The sequence below is a fragment of the Aotus nancymaae genome, unplaced genomic scaffold (assembly GCF_030222135.1).
Source record: "Aotus nancymaae isolate 86718 unplaced genomic scaffold, 86718_ANA_hifiasm-v0.15.2.pri h1tg000006l, whole genome shotgun sequence".
Lineage (NCBI taxonomy): Eukaryota > Metazoa > Chordata > Mammalia > Primates > Aotidae > Aotus > Aotus nancymaae.
The window spans coordinates 65,686,621-65,712,633 of record NW_026988417.1 but is presented as its reverse complement, the minus strand read 5'-3'; the positions used below and the strand labels follow the sequence as shown (position 1 = coordinate 65,712,633).

The 26,013-nt window shown below is 34.5% G+C and overlaps 1 protein-coding gene across 2 annotated transcripts in view; it reads left to right on the top strand.

Moving 5' to 3' along the window:
• ADAMTS3 (ADAM metallopeptidase with thrombospondin type 1 motif 3) overlaps nt 1-26,013 on the top strand; it is a 284,605-nt gene that overhangs the window by 184,494 nt on the left and 74,098 nt on the right. The gene's annotated exons all lie outside the window — the stretch shown is intronic.

Sequence of the window (26,013 nt, the reverse complement as noted above, 5' to 3'; positions counted from 1 at the left end):
CATTTAATATAATTGTGTTAGTTTCCTAGGGTTGCTATAACAAAGTACCACCAACTGGGTGAATGAAAACACAGAATTTATTCTCTTATAGTCTGTTGGCTAGAGGTCTGAAATACAGGTGTCAGCACAGTTGGTTCCTTGCAGAGGTATAAGAAAATATCTGCTCACCTGTCCCCTAGCTTGTGGTGGTTGCCCGTAATCCTTGGTGTTCCTTGGCTTATAGACATATCAGTCTGGTCTCTGCATCTCTCTTCACATGTTCTCTCTGTGTGTCTATATCTACATTTCTCTTTTCTTCTAAGGACATCAGTCACTGAATTAGGTCCCACACTAATTCATTATGACTTGATCTTGCTTATGTCTGCAATGAAACTACCTCCAAATAAGGTTACTAGGACAGGTACTGGGATTTAGGACTTAAACATATCTTTCAGGGGGCACATGTCAACCTACAATAATAATTCATGATATATTTGGGATTATACCTATCATCTTACTATTTTCCTACTTGTCTTGTTTTATTTATTTATTTAGAGACAGAGTCTTATCTGTCACCCAGGCTAGAGTGCAATGGCATGATCCCAGCTCACTGCAACTGCCACCTCCTGGGTTCAAGTGATTCTCCTGCCTCAGCCTCCCAAGTGGCTTAGACTAGAGCCACATACCACCACACCTGGCTAATTTTTTGTATTTTTAGTAGAGATGGGTTTCACCATGTTGGCCCAGCTACTCTCTGTTCTGTGTGGGAAATGCGCAAGGGGAGAATAAAAGACATACACGCACCTTTAAGGGTAAACAAGCTTTATCCCATGTAAATAGTAATGCAGATATAATAAGCAAATGATAATAATAAGCAGATTGATATAAGCAGATTAATATAATAACCAAATTAATATATTAAGCAAATGATATAATAAGCAAATTGCAATGGGAATGGGGAGAAGGGAAAAGATGTATCTATCTATCTATCTATATAGATATATATATATATGTATTTATACTCGCCAGACTATGGAGCATTCACCACCAGGCTGGGAAGCAACAGCCTGGGCTCCAGAGTCAGGCTCTCGTCCATGCACAGACAAGGAGTGTTCTGGTGAAGTTTCAGCGCAGTCTGGGATCCTGGTTCTTTATAACAAGTTGTTTGGCATGAGGTCCAGTCATGAGGGCCCTTCGTGATCAGGCTCAAGGAACAAAAAAAGGTCAATTTGTTTTTGTGATTGTCTATTGGTTTTCAATAACTAACGTATATAGGAATAGACTGAAAGAGAGATTTCTCCAAAACAACTCTAGATGAATACCTCAAGGGGCGCACACAACCCATTCCAGGACATGCTGGCCATAGTTTGTGTCCATGTTCAATTGAGTTCAAATTTAACATTTAACTTTTCCTCCAAAATCCTGAACTCCTGACCTCAGGTGATGTGCCTGCCTTGGCCTCCCAAAGTGCTGGGATTACAGGCATCAGTCATCGTACCTGGCCTGTCTTGTTTTGTATTCATCTTTCTCTACTTTATTTCCTTTTCTTCAAATTACTCAAGTATTTTTTTTTTACTATTTCATTTACACTTTTAATTAGCTTTTAAGGTAAACATTTTTTGCTATTCCTTTGTCCAAAATTTACAATAATCATATTTCACTTATAGTAGTCTAATATGGCTGTGTTAATGCATCCTAGGAAAATACTAGACTCCCCCACTATAATTCCATTTACTATTTCCTCTTAACATTTGGATTATTATGTGTTTTAATCCAATATATTTTTTTAATCCCCCAAAACAGTTGACATTTATTTTTATATATCCTCTTTTTCCAGTGATCTTCATTTCTTTCTGTACATTCATGTTTTTATCAGATATAACTTTTCTATTATTTGAAGAACTACCTTTGATATATTTTTTGCTGTAGGTCTGGCAGCACAGTTTTGTCTATCGATTTGTTTTACTTGTTTGAGAATATCTCGTCTCTCGGGTTCAAGTGATTCTCATGCCTCAGCCTCCCCAGTAGCTGGGATTATAGGCTGTCACCATCACGCCTGGCTAATTTTTATATTGTTAGTAGAGGTAGACTTTCACCATGTTGGCCAGGTTGGTTTTGAACTCCTGACCTCGAGTGACCCGCCCACCTTGGCTTCTCATGGTGCTGGGATTACAGGTGTGAGCCACCGTGCCCAGCTGCATTTTTTTTAAATTACTTTTTTTTCTTGAGGAATATCTTTGTCGAGTTTTCTATATTTCTTGGATTTGAATGTTGGCCTGTCTTGGTTGGTTGGGGAAGTTCTCCTGGATAATATCCTGGAGAGTGTTTTCCAGCTTGGATTCATTCTATCCATCACATTCAGGTACACTGATCAAGCATAGATTAGGTCTTTTCACATAATCCCATATTTCTTGGAGGCTTTGTTCATTTCTTTTCACTCTTTTTTCTCTAATTTTGCCTTCTCATTTTATTTCATTGAGTTGATCTTCAATCTCTGATATCCTTTCTTCTGCTCAATCAATTCGGCTATTGAAACTTGTGTATGTTTCGTGAAGTTCTCATGCTGTGTTTTTCAGCTCCATCAAGTCGTTTATGTTCTTCTCTAAGCTGGTTATTCTAGTTAGCATTTCATCTAACCTTTTTTCAAGGTTTTTAGTTTCTTTGCATTGGGTTAGAACATGTTCCTTTAGCTCAGAGAAGTTTGTTATTACCCACCTTCTTGTCTACACTTTTTAAGGTTATTTTAGTATAATATTTTTTAGCACATTAAAAATGTGATCTCACTGTCTTCTAATTTCTGTCAAGAAACCAACCTGCTAGTCATATTGTTGTTCCCTTGAAAGTAAGGTTTCTTTTTCTCTGTGGCTGATTCCACTCTTTTCCCTTACTGCCTAAGTATGATTTTCTTTCTATTTTTCTTCCTTGAGTTTTTATAGTACTTCCTAAGTCTGTGGATTGATGTTATTCATCATTTTGGGAAAAATTCTAACCCATATATATGTAGGTTAGAATATATATTTATATATGTTGGTGTGTGTGTAGGATGTGTGTGTGTGTATAGATACAGATATATATGTATGTATGGATTACATATAGATATATCTAGCTATCTGTGTTTATATATATGTATGTATATGTATATTATACATTTTCATGGTATCCCATTTGTTTTTATGCTTTTTCTTATTTTTTTCCCCACTTTTTATTTTTTGTGTTTCAACCTGGATTTTCTACCAGCTCTCTTTTAGTTCTTTAACTTTTTCTTCTACTGGGTCTAATAGGCTGATAAACCTATTAATTGAGCTCTTAATTTTAAGTTTTGAATTTTTTTATTCCTACAATTTCCATTTAAATCTTTTTGATAATTTTAGCATTCTGATCCCAATTCGCTGGTTTTCTGAAATATATCACTAATTGGGTTGACGGTTCTTCTTTCTATTGTTTGTTACCTTTTTGGTCCTTTTTGTTGTTGTTTGCCTGGTAATTTTTATTTAATAATGGACATTGTTTATGAAAAATTGGAGAGGCAAGGATGATAGGATATTCCTCCAGAAAGGCAAACAAAGAGAAAGATCACCTTAATCTATTTAAAGACTGAGCTGACCTGAGGTTGGTTTGTAATTTCTGTAATTCTCTAACCATTTCTGAGCCATCCTTTTTCCTAAAATATAGTATCCCAGAGTTACATATAAGGGCCTAGATTATTTATCAAGATCCTGCCTACTTGACTATTTCTGAACTTCAGTGTTTGACACTATTCAGCACTTTGTTCTGCATTTTAACACATTTTATTTAGGACTTATTAGCTTATCTTGCTTTTATTTAAAAATCCAATTTTTCAAGGATAAAACTACAGAATCCAGGCTCTCCTGTTCTCTGAACCTCTCTTCTCACCAGAAATTTGGTCCACTGAGTCCTCACTTCCTGGGAACCTGTGAACTTAAATTTTTGTCTACCCATTCTCATGAGACATTCACAGTCTCATGGCTTTTCTGACTTTTAGCAATTGTCTCCTTCATATATTCTTGACTGTTGCCTTTGATCGTCACAATAATATGCATATATCCCAAGGAAAAAGCCTACTTTAAAGAATGTCAAACTCTATACAATTTCTTGTTTTTGTGTCATGTCTTAGTTATCTTGGCAGCTTTCTAATACCTTCAAAGTTTTTTTTTTTTTTTTTTTTTGGTATTTTGTCATTTATTTATTTATTTTTGAGATAGTCTCATTCTCTCACCCAGGCTGGAGTGCAGTGGTGTGATCTCGGCTCACTGCAACCTCTGCCTCCCGGGTTCAAGTGATTCTAGTGCCTCAGCCTCCCGAGTATCTGGGATTACAGGCTCCCACTATCACGCCTGGCTCATTTTTATATTTTTGGTAAAGGTGGACTTTCACCATGTTGGCCAGGCTGGTTTTGAACTCCTGACTTCAAGTAATCTGCCCACCTCAGCCTCTCAAGGTGCTGGGATTACAGGCGTGAGCCACTGCGCCCAGCCACATTTTTTTAAATACTTGTTTTAAGAGGAGCATTGCTGTGCTGTAGATTCTTCCACCATAGTTGGCAGTGAGGGTCTTCTATAAAGTTTTGACAAAGCAGTGGAAAGTAGTGGAAAAGAACATAGCTTGAATTCCAGTTTAACTACTTACTAGTTGAAAAATTGTTCTTGGGTAAGGGGTTTAATTTCTTTTATCATCATTTATATGAATAGGACATTGATATTTATTTTCATAAGATTTTGAGGATTAATTATGTACAAAGTAAAGATCTCTTGCGTAGTGTTTCTATTACGCATATAAGTGTTCTGATCTACTTTTAACTGTTTTTCATCCCATTCTTTGCATTCTTTATATTTGTACCAACTATGTTCTATCCATTTGTGAAGAAAACATGGGATATATTCAATAAATTATAATTTCTTGAAAGCAATGCTAGTTATTAGAGTTAATATAGTGTAGCAAAAACAGCATGAATTTTCTAGTCAGACCAATACTATCAAGTTTTAGCTTCAGTTATTTAGTCTGCAGAAAGTGGGGGAAATAATATCTTTGTCATAGTGATGTTCTAAAGTTCATATGATGACTGTATATAATATGTAGTTTACTTCAGAATTGAGTAAATGTTAGGTTCTCCTATCTGGATTATTTGTGACTAATTTTGATAATGACTTACAAGGTAGAAAGTCAGAATTAAAACATGGGTTTCTAGGCTTGTTCTGAAGTCATTTTACATCAATCACTGGTCCTTTAAGCACTGCAGTTGCTTTCATTTGGTGGAAACTGTCTAATGAGCTCCGTGTCAGAACCATCATGCTCATTTTGTTTCTCAGTTTATTAGCATACCTCTATTCTTCAAAATATTTATTTCACATCATCCCAACATTAGAGGAATTGGGAAGCCATGTTTAGACTATGGAAAGGCATGTAATTGAGGTCGAATCTAGACTCCCAATTAGTATATATTTGGTCTTGGAACTATTAATTTCTTCTTTATTTTTGAAATGTTTGATCTGTACTTGTCCTCTCACATCTTCATATTTTACCTCTTGTAACCCTCTATTCTAAGATATATTTCCAAAAGATAAGTGATTTTGCACTAACATTAACACACCCATAGTTTTAGGTTTCCTCTGTGCCTGAGTTGAAATCACACTTCAAAAACTAATGGCTTTTGGAATAATATTGAATTCAAAATATTTTAGAAAGCCATCTCAATTTTGCCATTTATTAAAGCTTAAGTGAAGGTATAAATTTATCTTAATAAAAATTTGGAGGTGCATTACTTAATAATACATGTAAATATGACTACATAATATACACGAATATGAGAACATGTTTTAGCATACATTTTGACATTTAACACTAAACATTAATGAGTATCTATATTTTTGTTTTAATATATTTTCATGTTACTAAATACATCACAGTGTGTATAATATTTTTCTATTTTTTAAATTACATTATACACATAATATTTAAAGAGTTAAAAACATGTGAGTAGCAATGTATAAATAATCACCTTGACCTTTTAAAACAATTTTAACATTAGACTCTCAACTAGTTGTCTTTAAAAATGTGTATTTTAAATTTATCTTGCTACTAAATATTCAAATTTCTTCTTTCTTCCCTCTGAGCACTGGGAAATAATACTTTTTATGTATGTATGTATGTATATATGTATGTACACGATACATATGTATTTATATGGTGCTTTTTCTAATATACAATAAATAAATATCTTCACCTATTTATTTTATAAATAAATAAACTTGTTGTTGTTAATAGAATTATATATTTTCATTATTGAAATGAAGCTCACTAAAAAGATGGCAGATGTCCAAGCAGTGTAGATAGTAAGCTATAGGCTAGAGAACCAGATTCAGTTTCTAAGTTGGAAGACCTGAAATTAGTTTATGGCCTCTATGGATAATAGAAAAATACTTTGGTGGGCTAAAAGGAATTGATTAAATTTAGAGAAGTATCATAAACTTAAAGCTAACTACTTGAGCTGTATAATGTGGAATTTCTTAATATTTTCAAGAAATTCTGAAAATATTGGAATTTTATGAAAAACGTGTTTTTAAAATCAAACTGCCAGTCCTTTTCATTAAAGAGTGTAATTTTTAAATATACTTTTGAAGGCAGTAGGTAAATTCTAATTTCATAAAAGTCAGTATCAAAAAGATGAGAAAGAGAGGAGAGCAAGAGAGGATAAAGGAGAGAAAGGAGAAAGGAGAGATAGAAGAGGAGGAATGAGAAAAGAGAGAGAAAGAAGGAAAAGAAAGAACCACTTTAGAGCAGATACAAACTGTTCATACTTTCCTTATTCCCCGAAGGCTTTCAATTATGATGTTAATTAACTTTATGAGTCATCTGGCTTAATAAAAAAAAGCTTACGACATTAAAATAACCTTTAAAACTTTCTTCATGAGTATGCAATTATCTAGAAAATTTTGACTAGATACATTAGTTTCTTTCTGAATGCTTTAATATTCTGAAGAAGACTAATATCCCCACCAAGACCATTGTAGCATAGGCTTTCCTTGCTTTATGCAGTAGAATGAAGCCCCCTCAGCTATGGCATATAATAATATTTTTCTAAATTACAGCATATGTTAAATGCAAAGGGAGTTTACTAAAATGAATCCTAATAAGCATAGCTTGGGAAAACAAATAGTCACATCTTCATTCATCACTTTTGCATAATAAATCTGGATATGCACTTTTATTCTAAGCAGAGCCCAACTGAAAACTAGATTAAACTCTATTAAAGCTCTGGCAACCTGGGATTATATCTCAAAACTTCACATCATCTTCTACCCTAATAAAATTGTGAATAGCGAGATAATAAAAAGCCATCATCTTGCGAAGGAAGAAGTTTGGTGGCATGAATCTGCTTCAGGAATGCTAGTACTCAACATAGTATTTTATATAAAGCAAGTACTCAGTTCATACTGGTTAAATGGAAGAATAGAGAGCCAAGAAATGCAAGCTATTTTATGGTTATTATTATTTATGCCAATGCCTTTCATTCTATTTATAGCTCTCTTGAATACTGTGCCCCTGGAGACCTGAAAGTGAAAACATCATTTGCTTAAAGCTAAACAGAAGTGCTTATCATTCTTTGTGACATTAAGCACTATATGAATCAGCAAGTTCATGGACCCAGTGTGCAATGCTGATAGCATTCATGAGTGCTGGAGTGTAATCATAGAATTCATGATTTTCTCTTTAGAGAGAATTTATTTTGCATGTCCTCAAACCATAAAATTCATCAATATTTGTTACCAAAACATCTGTAATTTTATTATATTTTCATTTATATTATTTGCTATGTTAAATTTATTTTTCCCCACATGTCAACTTGAAAGATAAAAGCAAAAATCTATACATTAATTTTTGTACGTTAGATGTTGGTTCAGTTCTTGATATGTTTATTTATATAAATATTTTTAAGTACCTTCCATGTTCCAGAAATTTTCCATATTAGAAACTAACGGATTATCTCTGTTCAGGATACCTTACTATCATACATCAGAAAACTGATGTTATAAATATACCAATTTGTGATATTCATGATGTGTACAGCATCTCTTTAGACATGGTGTCTTGTGCAGTGCACAACCTGCAGGACTCTGTGCAGTGGCCCTGATATAAATTGCATACTCCTTGCCTTCAGGGATATCCCAGTAGAGCCAAAAAACTTAGTCACAAATAATATTCTACTGCAGCTCAGTTATACGTATAATAAAAATATGTATGAAGAATTGTAGAAAACATGATGTAGAAGTGTGCAAAAGATTTCCAGCAAGAAGTTATCCAGAATGAGTGAAATACTTACCAGAAACAGAAAGAAGTGGAATTCAATGTATGTGATTTTCCATCCATGCTGGAAATGTCTGCTCATTTCTCCAGCTGATAACCTCTTCTCCTTCATGACCACACAGCTGCATTTATAAGATCATATCTGGCAGGTACTTGTTGCTGAAACAATTCTGTTTATATGTGGTAGAAGATAGTATTGTCCTTATTTTCTTTACTCATGGAAGTATGAAATTCTTCAATCATTATTTACAGAGTTCCTTCTTATGTGCCAGGTCCTGTATTATGCAGGCATTGCAGATATAAACAGGAATGAAACATGGTTAAGAACTCAATAATTTTATAGAAGTAATAGGGGAGGCAAAACAAATAGAAACTTAGACTACAGCATACGAAATGCAAAATAGATGCACTTATATACTGCTTATGTTTTTAAAGTTTTGGCCTAGTGCGTTGGCTGACACCTGTTATCCCAACACTTTGGGAGGCCGAGATGGGAGAAGTGCTTGAGGCCATGAGTTCAAGACCAGCCTGGACAACATAGTGAGACCTTGTCTCTATTTAAATTTTTTTTAAAAAATTAAAAAACAAACACAAACTAACTGGAGGTGGTATATATCCCTTTATACATTAATAAACATTGTTGAGAAGTTGCACATAACTATTTTTTTTTCATTTCAGTTTTGTGTTCTTATGAAGAGCATTTATTGGTTTTTTTTCTTTTTTGAGGTGGAGAATCACTCTGTCACCCAGGCTAGAGTGCAGTGGTGCAATCTCCACTAACTGCAACCTCTGTCTTCTCAGTTCATGTGATTCTTCTGCTTCAGCCTCCCAGGTAGCTGGGATTACAGGCATGTGCCACCACACCCTGCTAGTTTTTGTATTTTTAGTAGAGACGAGGTTTCTCCATGTTGGCCAGGCTGGTCTCAAACTCCTGATCTCAGGTGATCCACCCTCCTCGACATCCTAAAATGCTGGGATTATAGGCGTGAGCCCCTACACCCAGCCGATTTATTTTCTAATTATAATAATGCTCTTTAAAATCTTTGGAGGCCAGGTACTGTGGCTCCTGCCTGTAATTGCAGCACTTTGGGAGGCCAAGGCAGGTGGATCACGAGGTCAGAAGATCAAGACCATCCTGGCCAACACAGTGAAATCCCATCTCTACTAAAAATACAAAAATTAGCTGGGTGTGGTGGTCTGCATCTGTAGTCCCAGCTACTAGGGAGGCTGAGGCAGGAGAATTGCTTGAACATGGAAGGCGGAGGTTGCAATGAGCTGAGATTGCCCCACTGCACTACAGCCTGGGGCAACAGAGCGAGACTCCATCTCAAAAAAAATTTTTTTTTAGTCTATGTCCTTCTATTGTCTTTTTTTCTCTCTCTCTCTCCCTCTCTGTCTCTCTCTGTGTGTGTGTATGTGTGTGTGTGTGTGTGTGTGTGTGTGTTTATGTGTGTATATGTATGTGCATGCATGGTTCTGTGTCTTGAATTTGGAATTTTTCATGTTTATTGGTTTCTGTATTTCTTCATCCATCACTATAAACTGGATGACCCCTAGGTTCCCAGACTTTTCATGCCCTTGATAACATTTTATTGTGATGAGCTAATTCTATTTATGCTAAATAATGGCTTTTTAAATATCAAAGGGTAGCCATCATTTTCATGTAATATATTGCCGATCCTTTGAGACATTTGTTTTATTCTTTACATTGTTCTTCTTCATCATTATCATCATCATCATGATCTTCTTCTTCTCTGGCAAACTTTCCCAGATTTAATTCTTGCTACATTTCTCTGCTTTGGAAGATTTTTCCCATCCTTAAGGTTTTAAATATGTTTCCATTTCTAGCTGTATACTGGCTTTATTTTTTTCTTTTCATATTTAAGTCTTTAAATAGGTATGTTTTATTATAATGTTTGGTATGAGGCTTCTATTGCTTATCAAAAGTATATTCTTTCCCTACTGTTTGAAGTTATCCTTTATTATATAACAGATTCTTATACATAGATCTATCTGTGTCTGAGCTTTCCAGACTATTCTTTGATCTTTAAAAACAAAACAAAAATTCTAAATGGTTGCTCCTATGGATTTATTTTTACACATAAATTTTAAAATTACTTTGACAAGTTGCAAAAAGTATTTCATTGGGATATGGATTGACATTGTATTAACTCCTACATTCATTCAGGGAGGATGGCCTTTTTTATCTTTTATTTTACAATATTGAGTGTTCCTATCCAGCATATGGTATATCTAACTATGTAAATTAGTTTTGATATATTCTACAAATCTGTTCATTTTCTTCATACCCTTTATATTTCAAATATTTCATCTGTTTCAAATTCATACTTCTTATTTCTTAAGTTTTCCAACAAATTTTACCAAGTATTATGTTTCCGTACTATCTCCTTATAGGGGATCATCAGAGGTATGTATGTTTTGCCACTTCTTCTTTATGTAAAATAATCTGAGACCGTAGTTGACTTCCATACTCTATTTTCTTGCTTTTAAAGCAATTTTATACTGCTCTTTTAGTATTCCCAGTATCATTCATGGGAGTAACTTGCATGCCATTGCCTTGAATCATACACATCAGCACACTGCATTTTGGATACTGTAGATCCTGGGTTTATGGCTGTACTGCCATTCATATACATGATATTTTTAAGGCTGACTACTTTTTAAAAAAATGTAAAATGTTTGGTTTAATATTATTTGTAGTGCAGTATCTTTTTTCTCCCTCTTTTCCAGTACAATCTATAATCATTTGGGCTGTGGATATGGAAGTTACTTGATTTCCTGAGTTAAAAATAGTATGACCTATTTACTACTTTAGTCTTGGTGTGACTTTTCTCACAACTGCTGTTATAAGTAAAGGTGAACCCTGTACATTATTCTTTTTCAGGCAGTGATCATGATTAAGGTTTTCCAAAATATCTGCCTTAATTATCTTAGGAAAGAGATGTTAGAAGGAACCAAAGTGTCAGTCATCACTAGAAATTTTTGTAATTAAGGTGTGAAATCAGAAATTCATTATAATTTCTAAAGTGTATAAATAATATTCTACAAAGAAAATTTTCAGTAACAGTCATTTTGAAATGATATTCCAGAAAGAAAATGGAAATGTCCCTACTGATAATAAGGACTACTTTTACATTGGATTCTTTTTTTAAAATTTATTTATTTTTATTGTATTTTAGGTTCTGGGGTACATGTGCAGATCATGCAGGATTGTTGCATAGGTACATACAAGGCTATGTGATTTTCTGCCTCCATCCCCCCCCGCCGTCACTTATATCTGGCATTTCTTCCCATATTATCGCTCCCCAACCTCCCCACCACCTTCTGTCCCTCCCTTGGTGCCCCCTAACAGGCCCCAGTGTATGATGCTCCCCTCCCTGTGTCCATGAGTTCTCATTGTTCAACACCCCCCATGAGTGAGAACATGCAGTGTTTGATTTCCTGTTCTTGTGTCAGTTTGCTGAGAATGATGGTTTCCAGATTCATCCACGTCTCTACAAAGGATAGGAACTCATCGTTTTTTATGCTGCATAGTATTCCATGATGTATATGTGCCACATTTTCCCTGTCCAGTCTATCATTGATGGGCATTTGGGTTGGTTACAGGTCTTTGCTATTATAAACAGTGCCACAATGAACATACGTGTGCATGTGTCTTTATAATAGAACAATTTATAATCCTTTGGGCATATACCCAGTAATGGGATTGCTGGATCAAATGGAATTTCTATTTCTAGGTTTTGAGGAATCGCCACACTGTCTTTCACAATGATTGAACTAATTTACACTCCCACCAACAGTGTAAAAGTGTTCCTATTTCTCCACATCCTCTCAGGCATCTGTTATCTCCAAAATGAAGAGTTTAAATTTCCCAAAATGTCATGTTATAAAACTTAATATAGTCCCTTGGTGTGAACAGAGGAAACAAATGACTATCCACCTAGCAGAGTCCTTAGGAATACTGTCTATCACATGCGTAGAATTCCCTGGTTTTGCTTTTTTTTTTAATTGCATTTTAGGTTTTGGGGTTCATGTGAAGAAAATGCAAGATTGTTGCATAGATACACACATGGCAGTATGATTTGCTGCCTTCCTCCCCATCACCTATATCTGGCATTTCTCCCCATGCTATCTCTCCCTAACTCCCCACCCTCTGCTGTCCCTCCCCTATTTCCCCTCGACAGACCCCAGTGTGTGATGCTCCCCTCCCTGTGTCCATGTGTTCTCATTGTTCCCACACCCACCTATGAGTGAGAACGTGCGGTGTTTGATTTCCTGTTCTTGTGTCAGTTTGCTGAGAATGATGGTTTCCAGGTTCATCCATGTCCCTACAAAGGACATGAACTCATCATTTTTTATGGCTGCATAGTATTCCATAGTGTATATGTGCCACATTTTCCCTGTTCAGTCTATCATCGATGGGCATTTGGGTTGGTTCCAGGTCTTTGCTATTGTAAACAGTGCTGCAGTGAACATTCATGTGCATTTGTCCTTATAGTAGAACGATTTATAATCCTTTGGATATATACCCAGTAATGGGATTGCTGGGTCAAATGGAATTTCTATTTCTAGGTCCTTGAGGAATCAACACACTGTCTTCCACAATGGTTGAACTAATTTAAGAGCTGTGTAAAGCAAAGGTTTTTATGACCAGTTGACTTTTCATTGCTTCTGGAAGTACTGTGGTCTTTCTATTTAAATATTATATTAATCAAAATGTGGAATACAGACTTGAATAAGGTACCTACCCTCCCTGCATGGAGCTTACAATCTAGTGGAAAGAAAAGTCTGTCCAGATATATTTATAATATTAAAATATGATTCAATGATCAAGCAATCATTGGTCTGGGTAACTGACAAGATTATAATAATAACACTTAAGACTTCTAAATTAGAAAAATAATAATAGGGAAGAGAGGAGATAACTTGTATAATTTTGGACATTCTGCAACTGCAGTTCCAGTTACATGTGCATGTAGAAATTCTACATGTAATTGGAACACTGGAAGTGTGAGTCTGAAGCTCGGGAGAAATTTTAAAATTACTGTTGTAAATTTTAAAATATTGCTAATAATTATAATTTATGTAAACTTAATTGTCGGAGGTTGTACAGTTTCCTATGATAAATTATGCCAGCATAAGGTGATCATTAGAGACGTAAGGGACCAACACCTGACCAGGGATGAATTGATTAGGATAAAAATTCAGGAAGAAAAGTCATTGTGTTTTGTGCAATGATCATGGGTCACAAGATTAAATAAAGGCGCAGGATTGGAATGGTGGCCCAGAGGAGCATGCTCATGAAGGAAAAAATAGGGATATCTGGATGTATCAAGACCCAAACTATTAATTGGAATTTTAGTGCGATATTGTGATAGTGCCACTCTACAAATCTCCATATATACAAAAACAGAAATAAAATCTTCTTAAAGCCTATAGAAAATAAATATATACTGTAAAGATCTTGTTGCCGGAAGAGCCTAGCTTTCTCACTAATAAACTAAACACCTGTCTTTCTTATTTAAGAATTTGTATTATTGCCATTGTAACCATCTGTCAATAAGACACTTATGCTTATCTTCCTCCATGTTTTGTAAGACATATTATGAGTATGTGTGTGTATGTTCTTACCTGTTATATGAAAATAATTTTTAATACATTATCATTTATTTCACACAACAATTTGTAAGATAATGTAATTTTCATCGTGACAGATGAAGAAAGTTTGTCAAACGCCAGCTTGGGAAATGGAGCAATAAGGGAAATGGAAGGTTAAAAAATATATAATTTCTATTGTTTGTTTAATAGCTTAGCTAGAAATATAAACACGTAAAACATCTTAAAAGAGGGTTGCTCTGGTTGAAGACAGCCAGATTTTGCTTATTCCAATAAAAGAGTTCCTGAGAATGCCAAGAGCACTTTAGGGCAGTTTCAGAACCACTGGTTACTTTCAGCCTACACAAATATTCAACATACACATATCAAAATTTTAATCTGGAATAAATTGCATATACTAAATAAGGAAAAATAGGGAGGATTTTAAAAAATCTCTTATTGCAGCAAATATAGAACATGCATGTTTTGTATCAAGGGAGAAAATAGAGATATTTATTAATATAAAAATTTAAGATATATTTTGAAGTAATAGTTTAAAAGGAAAGTATTATAAGTATTAAATATTAATATTTGAAAGGACAAAAGAAAATATCTTAGGTATGAAAGTCAATGCCAATAAGCAAAATATGTTGCAGGACCTTTCATATTTGGGTTGTATATGTGCATATGTTTCCATAATCCAGAAATCACTGGCAATCTTCTCTTTGGTAATATATTCTCATTTATGTAAAATTGTAAATTTCAACAAAAAACATTTGTTACTTAGTTTCTCATGAAAGCTGTCTTTACTAAAATGAAGAAAATGAAAACAAATGTTTACTTTACTTACTATTTTGCTCTGTCAAGCAGCAGTCAAAAAATTAGGAGAACAAAAATCACTAAAAAGAAGTTTTTTGGGGGGACCTTTGGTTAATACCTGTAGAATTTTGTGAGAGCTCAGGCATTCAGGTTGAGAATTTGTGTCCTTTTCATAGGCTGTGACATTGCTTGATTTAAGTTTCATCATGATTAAATCACTGCGCCTGTCAGGTGCCCAGTCCAGGGATAGGAAATTCAAGGAAAAAACCTGCTACGGTGTAAAAGGCATTGTTCTAGGATTGTTGCACACAGGTGGACTATATGTGGGTAAATAGAAGTTAATAGTATCAAAGCAGTCTGACTGATTACACAACTATACAGCCTTATCCCAGTGAAAAAAATAATTGATAAAATGGGAACTATCATTATCCAACATCAGCAACCTGGTAAGATCAGCAAGCCACAATTGCCTTTTCCATATATGGAGCTGGATAACGACATGCTGTACCTTCTGCCTTCCTCTTATTAGAATAATTATTCCTAATGTTATAATGAAAAGTGTACATTAATTATATACAATTAATTCTAATGTTGATAATACTTAGAGTATAATTTATTAATTTTTGCAATTTCTTAAAAATAAAATATTAGTTTATTTAAAACCATGCTGTTAACTCAATGAGGAGTTTGATACATTAAATGGTAATATGTATTCAGATTGCTATAATTACTAATAATCAGTGTGTATTCATTTAGTTAACCTTTTTAAGTACTTGATTGATAGAATACATTTCTTCAGCATTACTGTAATATCTTCAAAAATGTTATTAAACAAAACAAGGTGTTAGGGTTTCTGGCACCTTCATATTCAAATGGAGTCCAGAGTCTAGGGGGAAAATGTAATTGTGTTCTTTCACTGAAATATTTAGCTATATATATTTCATGGCCTTTTCCTCAGACTACATTTTCACTATAAAAATTTCCTTAATTTTACATGCTCATGATACTAAATGTCATTAAAATGTTAACTCATATAATTTAATTAATAAAAATTTAAAAGCACGATAGTCTGAATTACTAGACAGTGTATCTTGAGGAACTCAAGAATAATTTACTACTTTTAGTTTTTTTGTACAATAATACCTTGAGGTCCAGGATAGGTCTCATGGGTGGTATCTCCATTTTATATAAATGCAGAAGCAAGCAAATTAAGGACATTTTGCAGGGCTCGTGATATGGTCAATAGTCTGTTTAGTTGCTTATTTAGGAAATCACTTGTCTAGTTATAAAATTAATTTGGTTGGATGTTGCGTCTTCTATTTTATGCCACAGGTGTTTAGAAGGTCTTGTGCCCTCACTTAAAACAACCTGAATGTTGTGACTTTTATCTAGTCACTATCCACTTTTAAATTGCAGATCATTTATTCCTCTCTAGTTTCTTCAGCTTTTTCTCAGCATTTCCTTTGTTTTGTTTCTTTTTTTTCTCTCTGTCTTTGTGTTTGTTTCTTTTGGAAGGCCTCATACCTCTCTTTCACCTAGGCCTTTCGTTCAGCCTAGGTAAGTTTATTACTTTATAATCTTTCACTTATGTTTTAATAATGCACATTAGTCTTTAAAATTGTTGAAGTCAACTAACACTGAATGTATAATGATAAGAGAATTAGATGTCTCCTGTCCAAGTCTGAGGTAGCTCTGTTAAATTAAGAGTTGACCTGGTGAAGAATCATTTTGCGTACATGATAATTCTTAATAAATATGAAAAGTCATTGCTTCAGCTGTTTTCCTTCTTGGATTATGTAATGTTTACATAATGTTGCTAAATTGCGAGGACAAAGAGAAATGAAATCTAAATGGCAGATAAAAGATTTGTAATGTTTTTGAAGGATAAGAATATGTTTAGTTTATTGTTTATAATATTAGGTTCTATCGTCCAAGGTAATTCAGATGCACGGAGTAAAGGCATCATATTTTTAAAACAAGCAGACCAATAACCAACAAAAAATGAATAGTTCATACCATAGTAAAGAGCAGTATATTATAAATGTACAACCCAAACTAGCTGTTTTGGGACCTCTTGGAATGCTTCTTGAAATACAGTCTCCAGGCTTAGTGTAGTAAAAAGTCTTGGTATAGACCCTAAGAATTATGTGATTCTTATATATACAAACGTGTTGTAGACAAAGGTTTTTTTTTTTCCTTCTTAAGGATAGCTGGAATGACAGCTGGTTTTATTTAAAGATCTATAAAGTACACTAAAGGAATGTCCAGCATACATAAATATAAAAATGGTTTATATCATGTCAAGAGTAAGGAGGGGTGGCCTTTTGAAGAATGATCTCATAGGCATCTTTGGCAAAAAGCTGGCACATATCCTATGAACTCCAGTAAAGCTTACATTAGCCAGGCATTCCACCCCTAGGAAGTAAATTTTGTGGATTGATTTACAGTGGTTTTATTATCAAATCACTTTTTTGGGAGAAGAGAAGGCAGTCTTTGTGGGAGGCTGCTAGCCACACTTGCATAAATCATTTCTCGTTAATTTAGATTGCTACATAATGTCTTTCTGGAAGTTTTTTGGATGTTCTACAAAGTTTCATATTTCTATTCTCATGTATCAAACAAAGTCATTGGTATATGATAGAATAGATTTATATTCAAATCTCTTTTTTTTTTTTTTTTGGTAACTTTTTCTTTATCTATAGTATTCCTACAGTAAAATTTCACAAATCATAAACTTTTCACTCACTCAAAATTTACAAGTGTAACTGTCATACATATTGAGTTCAATTTTTCCAGCATCCACAAAGCAGGCACTGTACCATCTCCCCTACCAAAGATAATTACCATTCTGAATTATATCAACATAGTGTAGTTTGGCCTTTTCATAAAATGTAGATATATTTTTATATATACACACACATATATGTATATATGTATATATAAATAATATAAATTGAATCATAGAGTATTTACTCAGTTTTATCTGGCTGCTCTTACTTAACATTAATTATATCTAAGAGGTCTGCCCATGTTGTTGCATGTAGTAGTAATTTGTTCTTTTTTTATTGTTTTGTGCTACTCAATTATCTAAAATTACTATAATTTATCTTATAGTAATAAGTAATTTACTATATATTTAAGTTTCTGCTATTATAAATAGTTATAAATATTTTTGTACATGTATTATGGTGAATGTACATAAGCATTAATTTCTCTTTGGTTTTTACATAGAAGTAGAATTGTTTTGTCACAGGGTATTCATATATTCAGCTTCCATTGCTAATGCCAAATGGTTTTAAAAAGGAGCATAACTATACACATTCCCACCTGCTCTGTAGGAAAATTTCTTTTCTTTTTTTAAAAATTTTTTATTGTACTTTGGGTTCTGGGGTACATGTGCAGATCATGCAGGATTGTTGCATAGGTACATACAAGGCAAGGTGGTTTGCTGCCTTCAACCCCCCATCACCTGTATCTGGAATTTCTCCCCTCGTTATCCCTCCCCACCCTCTCCATCCCCTTCTGTCCCTCCTCTAGCGCCCCCCAGCTGACCGCAGTATGTGATGCTCCCCTCCCTGTGTCCATGCGTTCCAATTGTTGCACATCTTCCTATGAGTGATAGCATGCTGTGTTTGGTTTTCTGTTCTTGTATCAGTTTGCTGAGAATGATGGTTTCCAGATTCATCGATGTCCCTACAAAGGACACAAACTCATCATTTTATATGGCTGCATAGTATTCCATGGTGTATATGTGCCACATTTTCTTTATCCAGTCTATCGTTGATGGACATTTGGGTTGGTTCCAGGTCTTTGTTATTGTAAACAGTGCCACAGTGAAAATACATGTGCATGTGTCTTTATAATAGAACAATTTATAATTCTTTGGGTATATACCCAGTAATGGGATTGCTGGGTCAAATGGTATTTCTATTTCTAGGTCCTTGAGGAATCACCACACTGTCTTCCACAATGATTGCACTAATTTGCACTCCCACCAACAGTGTAAAAGTGTTCCTATTTCTCCATATCCTCTCCAGCATTTGTTGTCTCTAGATTTTTTAATGATCGCCATTCTAACTGGCGTGAGATGGTATCTCAGTGTGGTTTCGATTTGCATTTCTCTAAACACCAGTGATGATGAGCATTTTTTCATATGTTTGTTGTCCTCATATATGTCTTCTTTGAGAAGTGTCTGTTCATATCCTTCGCCCACTTTTTCATGGGGTTATTTGTTGTTTTCTTGTAAATTTGTTTAAGTTCTTTGTAGATTATGGATATTAGCCATTTGTCAGACCCGTGGATTGCAAAAATTTTTTCCCATTCTTTTGGTTGCTGGTTCACTCTAATGATGGTTTCCTTTGCTGTACAGAAGCTCTGGAGTTTAATTAGATCCCATTTATCTATTTTGGCTTTTGTTGTCAATGCTTTTGGTGTTTTAGCCATGAAGTCCTTGCCTATTCCTATGTACTGAATGGTTTTGCCTACGTTTTCTTCTAGGGTTTTTATGGTGTTAGGGAAAATTTCAGTTGATCCAAATATCATTCAATGCTTGATATTGTCTTCCAGCTATTGTAGTGGGTATATTTAATCTTTCATTTTTTTTTCTGGTGTTTAACAATATTGAGAAACTTTGAATGACCTACTGACTATTAGAATGTTATTTTTGTTAAATACATGTCTAAGAACATTTTTTAAAATTGGGATATCTGTCTTGTTATTATCATTTGGTAGGAGTATTTTATTTTAGATATTAATATTTTCTCTAATATGTAATACAAATATTTTCACCAGCCCAGTAGCTCAGTAATGTCTGGCTTTAAGTAATCTTTATAGTTTTCAGTGTAGAGGTCTAGCACCTATTTGTCAACTTATAAACATTAGAAACTATTTTTATAGTTTTATAAATGGTGGTGTTTTCTCCTTGTTTGATGCTAATATAAAAAATGCAAGTAATTTTGTATATTGGCTTTGTATTGGGTGCCTGTGTGTATATTATGATAAGATGTAGTTTATTTATTCTTCCACGTTTTGCATATTGACACATTGTGATCCATTTATACTTACTTTCTCTAAACCTAAACCATTTACCTGCTGATTTGTTCACTCATTTATTTGTTTAACAAATATTTATTGATTGCTTGCTATGTTTCCATTTCATTCGGCAACTTTTTAACATGTTTCTCTCTTTGTTTTAATAAGCTCAATAATTAATTACCAGAGTTTTTTAATTACAAAAATATTTTGCAGTCAAGAACATTTATGTCTGCCCCTCTGTCTGGAGTATTATGGAGCGTCCAAAGTGGATAGATAGGTTGAAGGCATACTAATTTTCACAACTCATAATCCTGAGTATAGCTGTACTATAACAAATATCATGGAGAGCATACCTAGCTTTCAGCCTGTTGTTTATCCGTTTGTGCTACTATAATAAAATAAGAGAGATGGAGTAATTTATAAAGAAAAGCAATTTATGTCTCACAGTTCTGGAGGCTGGGAAAAGTGTAAGACCAAGAACCAACACTGCTGTCTGGTGAAGGCCACTTTCAACTTCCAAGATGGCGCCTTGTTGCTGCATCCTCACATGATGGATGGAGAAAGGCCAAGAGGGGATGAATACTATGTTGTCACATGGTAGAGGGCAAACCAACTTCCACAAGTCCTTTCTGTAGCAACCCTAATTTATTAATACCATCTTAATACCATCACAATGAGTATTAAGTTTCAACATGAGTTTTGGAGGGGACACCACCATTCAGACCATAAGCATTGTGATAAAAACTTATGTCCTGTGGTGATTTATATTGCAACTTTTCTTTGCTCTATCAAGAATTTACTCTGATGTTCATTGAACAAGAGGAAAATTTTAATACATGAATTTACCTCTGAGTACCTCCTACCCTAATTTTTTTGAGGTTTTGGCTTAACAGACTAGTAGAAAATATTTTGGAACTGCTCCATATATGATTAGATTTAGATGAGGTGGTGCAAGCTGGTTCCTTGGTGTAAGGAAGACTTGGAACAGTTTCTTAAAAGATTTTTTAATAGTTATTATTTTGTTCAGGTAAACAACTTTCTAGGCTGATGAAATTAGGTAAAATTGCAAAGAAAAATGGAGTAGAATATAATGAAAAATAGCTAGATTAACTACTCTAGAGAAAAAAATAAAAGTAGGATACAATAATAAATATATAGTTTAGTTAAATGTTTGGCCAAAGACAAAAGATTGAAATTTAATGAAAAAAGAAAGGAAATTTGCAATTCCAAAAGCTCTTAGAGTAAGATTTGAAGAAGATAATTTAAGTGGCAGAACATAGGATAGGTGTAGAAGACAGAATATGGGGAAGGAGAAGACACAGTCCAATGTCTAGAACCTGAAATATGAGACTGGATACAGAAATGTAGATAGAATGACAAATAAAAGATTGTTATGTATCAAGAATTATCAGAATTTGGCAATGACCTGATGAGACAAGCAAAGTAAAAATGACTTCAGGGTTTTGATTGCCTGGAAATGTTATACAAGAAGATTGTTGAAGGATATATTGAGATAAGCTAATGACTTGAGAATAACAATGAGAAGACATTGGAATGTCAATGTTGAAATGTCCTGTAATTCAGGATATGTAATTTAGGATCAAAAAATGCATTAAAACTCTATGATTGAATGATTTGCCCAAGGGACTGCTTGTAAAAAGCAAAGGGCCTTGTAGTGATGTTGAGCCAGCTGGTGAGAACAGGATCTTGCAAAGGACCTCCTAAAGAGACATCTGGAAAGGAGAGAAATGAAAAGTACTTGAAAGATTGAATCAGTAAAGAGAATGTGTGATAATTCACTCTGTTGAAGAAAGAAAAAGTAGTAAAAATGGAGGGAGTGGTCTAGAAAGAAGGGAAAAGAAATCTTCATTCGACTCAAGTCAGTATCTGTAAAGGAGCAGCTATACTGACTGAAGCTTAGAATGGAAAGGGGTTGGGAGGGATATTAACAGGTTGGTGGGATGACACTTATTAAATTGCAAACCAGATGAAGATAAATGTGCTTCTAGTAATGTTTTATCCAAATAAACACTTGGACTAAGTCAAGGGAGTTAATATGTTACTTGGAAGGACCTGGTACACAGTAGGTGCTCAATAAATATTTGTCCAGTGACCAAGTGAACTCTTATCCCTGTCTTGTACACATCCTATGCCTTTGGTACAATTTCTAAATACTAAAAATATATGAATAGGTGATTTAGTGAAACAATTATATGGAAGAGTGAGCTGGAAGCCAGATTGGAAGCAGTTTCTGAGGGAGATAAAAAATAGGAGTATTAGGCAAAATCCACAACAGTAAAAAAATCACAGCATGGAATTATAGAAGTAGGAAGAATCCTGCAGGTCATGGGATAGCTCAACTTTCTTATTACATGAATATGAGGCCCAGTTTTGCTAAATAACTTACCATATTATGTCAAGGTTCAGTTTTAGGAAATTGAAACCACATTAGCTATTTTAAGCATGAAAGGATTCAATAAAAAGAGTTAAGTGTACATTAAATCTTTGGAAGGATTGAAGACGCAGCCTCAAGGCTTGGGCTCCAGGGCTAATTCCCATAATGATACAGAAGATGGCCCACCCTGGTCGCTGCTATTTCTGCTAAAATCTGGGAAGGGGAGGTTGAGATAGCTGCTGCTGGAGCTGCTGACTCCAACTTGCCACCGATGATGTTATCTGAGGATGTCAAACAGCTTACTACTGCAACTGTACCAGCATCCACACAGACAGCATCTAGAGGTATGACCCTGCTACAAAAAATCCACTGTTTTCACAGTGTCTCCATAACCATATTTGCCATTCTGAGTTCCAAATCTCATATGAGTTCATTCAGTTAATTTAACCAAAGTCTCATATGGAATTCTAACTAGAAGTACATTGGGAACTATAAGGTTGGAATGAATCATGACTCCCAAATAACCATATTCACCACTTCAGCTCCTGAAGCTAAGATTATCACTGCAACAAGAGCATGGAAGCCCTGTTACTACAATTTATTTGTTATTATTGAATACAAGTACACAAAAAGAAGTTTTGTGGATTCAGCCCTGCCTTCTAGAAATCACATGTTGAGTCTGAAAGGCCCATAACATAAATAGAATGACCACTTATTTTATTGTTCAAACTAGAACACATTTGAGAATGAACCAAAACATTCCTAATATCGATGCCAAGATAACAAGCATGGCACATAATTGCCCCCAGGAAATCTGCCCTGAAGCCTGTTGATAAAATATTTAAGATTCTTCATGATCTTACTTCAACCTCTCTTAGCAACCACATTTTCCAACATAAATAGTCACTTATTTTTGCTCCAACCTTTTTGAAGTTCTATTCCCCCAACATATCAGTAGTTTTTAGTCTTCTGCATGCATTATGAGCATTGTCTGGAAGGCCCTCCATATTTCTTCATGTCTAATATCTATGCATCTTTTAAAATTCAGTGTAGATGTCACCTCCTCTGTTGACACATTCTCAGATTCTTCCAGATAGAGTAAACTGATTCTTCCTCAGTTACACAAATATCTTACATGAAAATATCTGTTTACATATCCTTCTTTCCTATTAAGCTGTGACCTCCTTTATGAAAGGAATTTGGCTTATTCACATTTGTTTGTAGAAGGTAGATTAGGTTGTGTGCTGAAAAGGTGTTCAAGAAATGTTTTGAAATAGATGGATGGAAGGAGAGAGGGAGAAAAAAAAGGGAGGAGACGTCCTTCCAGGAAGGTGGTAATGAACCTTTTCTAGTAATTCTAACATCTTTAGATGTGAAGATTTTCCTTGTATTACTAATTTGTTAGGTCTTTAAAACTACTGAATGAATTGAGATGTGGAATCACATTCTTTCTTAGAAATAGACTTGCTACCTGTAGCTGCTACCTATAGCCTAGGTTTCCCTTTTGGTATTTGAAGAAAATATCTGTATTTATTGATTTTGGTGACAGTGAGTGGTAAAGTGTTTTCACTACATCCAGGATAACCTTTCAAATATGTCATTCCTCAGTTTGAATTGAATGTATAAATGTTTTGGTTTCTTGGACTAAAAACACATAAAGAACCTTTAAAATCTAGAAAGATGAAATTCGATATAAAAGAACCCACTACAGCATGAATCATCATTGTACCGCTTTCCTTAACTTATCACAAAATGACTTGTTTTGAGTGAGCTGTTTCGTACTGCTTGTTGTTACCCTTGCTGTTGATTTTCTGAAATGGCTCACAATGAACCCTAATTTACAAAATTTATTTCTTGCCTTAACCTCTGTAACATGGCTTTCTGAAGTTTACCCCAATTTTCTATCATCTAAATATGATTTTTAAAAATCTCATTTATAATTTTCTGAAAAACTCAGAGCAAAACATATTCAGTGAATATTTTAAACATCATGTTCTTTGGACTGTAAGGTGATATCCATGTTTGCTAAGGTTTTAATTTTTTGAACTCCTTCCATGTTTGTGCTTAGTTAACACGCACTTTTTTTTCTTTGCTACTCTTGGAAGACAGTTTCTTCCCGTAAACACATTTACAGTACCTTTGGACTCATATAGCTTTTAATGAACAAAGAAGTTCACATTCTTTTATGAGAAAAGTGAAGTGATTTTTTTTTTGTTGGAAATTTCCTAAATGCTATTCAACCTTATTTGCCCTTTCTTCCATGATACTGTGTGCTGCAAGGACATACTAAAGGAGATTTAATGTCTCATAAAAGTAAATTTTTTTAATTAAAGGGACATTTTCAGAGTTCTCACTGTACATTTCACTACTGCCTAACTTCAAGTCCAAGTAAATATGTATAGAAAATCATTTAAGGAAAGCTAAATGGCTGTTGAAAATTTTAAGTCATGTTGCAGGGTAACATGACTGTAAATCCAAGCTTCTAAGCTACCATATGTTCTCAGCAAAACCAAATTTAGTGAACTGCAGCTCCTGATCAAGATAGGATAACAGAGACTGCACTTACTCTCTTGCTTTAAACAACTGGAAGTGGACAAAATGTCTGAAACAACAGTCTGCAAGACGTTGGGTATCAGGCAATGAATGACAGCGATCCTGAGAGGTGAGAAACATGTGAGGTGAGCCTCAGGATTGCCCCAGCTTATTGTCTTGAGGATTTCCAGATGAATTCCAGGGAAGGGAAACCAGGTAGAGCCTAACCAATTCCCAGAGTTGAGAAGCCAAAGCTGAGAACCTGGAGAGATGAAAGTGGCTAGAGTTTATAGGACTGAGAATGGGAGAAGAGCCATACAGAGATACAACTCTAAAGATCTGCAGGGGTCCTTCTCTGGTGTTCAGCTGAGTCCCAATCATCGCATAGATATGTAAGGATACTACACAATGCTTGAAAAAGAGCCACCTGAAAAAAATCAGAGGTAACAGTGCCTGGTACTTATATGGGGCTGGGAATAGGTGCGTGTTTCCACAAACCAGACTGCAATATCTCATGATTCACATCACAGTGGAGAGTAGACAGAAGGGTCGGTCCTCAGTGGTGGTCAGTCTTTAGCTGTAGATGGGCACTGTTCTGACCCCAGCTAATAAATCTTACAAGCAAGACCCGAAAGGAGCAAACTTGTCAAGTAATTTAACTGCATCCAAGAACAAAGTTCAAGAATATTTATAGGAATACAAATATATCCAGCAGCCAAAATGGTAAAATTCACAATGTCAGACTTCCTATCTAAACTTACTGAGTTTGCAGAGAAGCAAGAAAATGCAATCCATAATGATGAGAAAAATAAATCTGTCCAAACCAACAGGTAACTGACAAAAAAGGTTAGAATTAGCAAACAAATATTAACGCAATCATTAAATCTGTATTTTATATGTCTTAGAAAACATGGAAGATACAATAATGCCCATTTTTTTTTGCATCCATATGGTTGATACTATTTCAGAGAATATATTATAGACATGCAGTTATGTAGTAAAATGTAACAATGTTTCTCTCCTCTGGCATATTTTATTCCTTAGACTAAGGATAATTTTATATTGGCAAATAAGTGTCTTTAATGGAAATCACTTAAGGAATGGCTCAACAATTTTATTTAAATGCAAGAAAGATTTGTGGACTAGTAATTATATTATTCCATTAATAGTATTAGGTAGCAAATGTTGTTCTGTCATAGATCTACCTTAAATTCACAATAATTACTGTGGCTTAAATGTGTTGACTATGTATGATATAAAAACTCACCAATCTGAATGTCAGTCAAAACTGATCAGTATTATTCACAAAAGTGCTT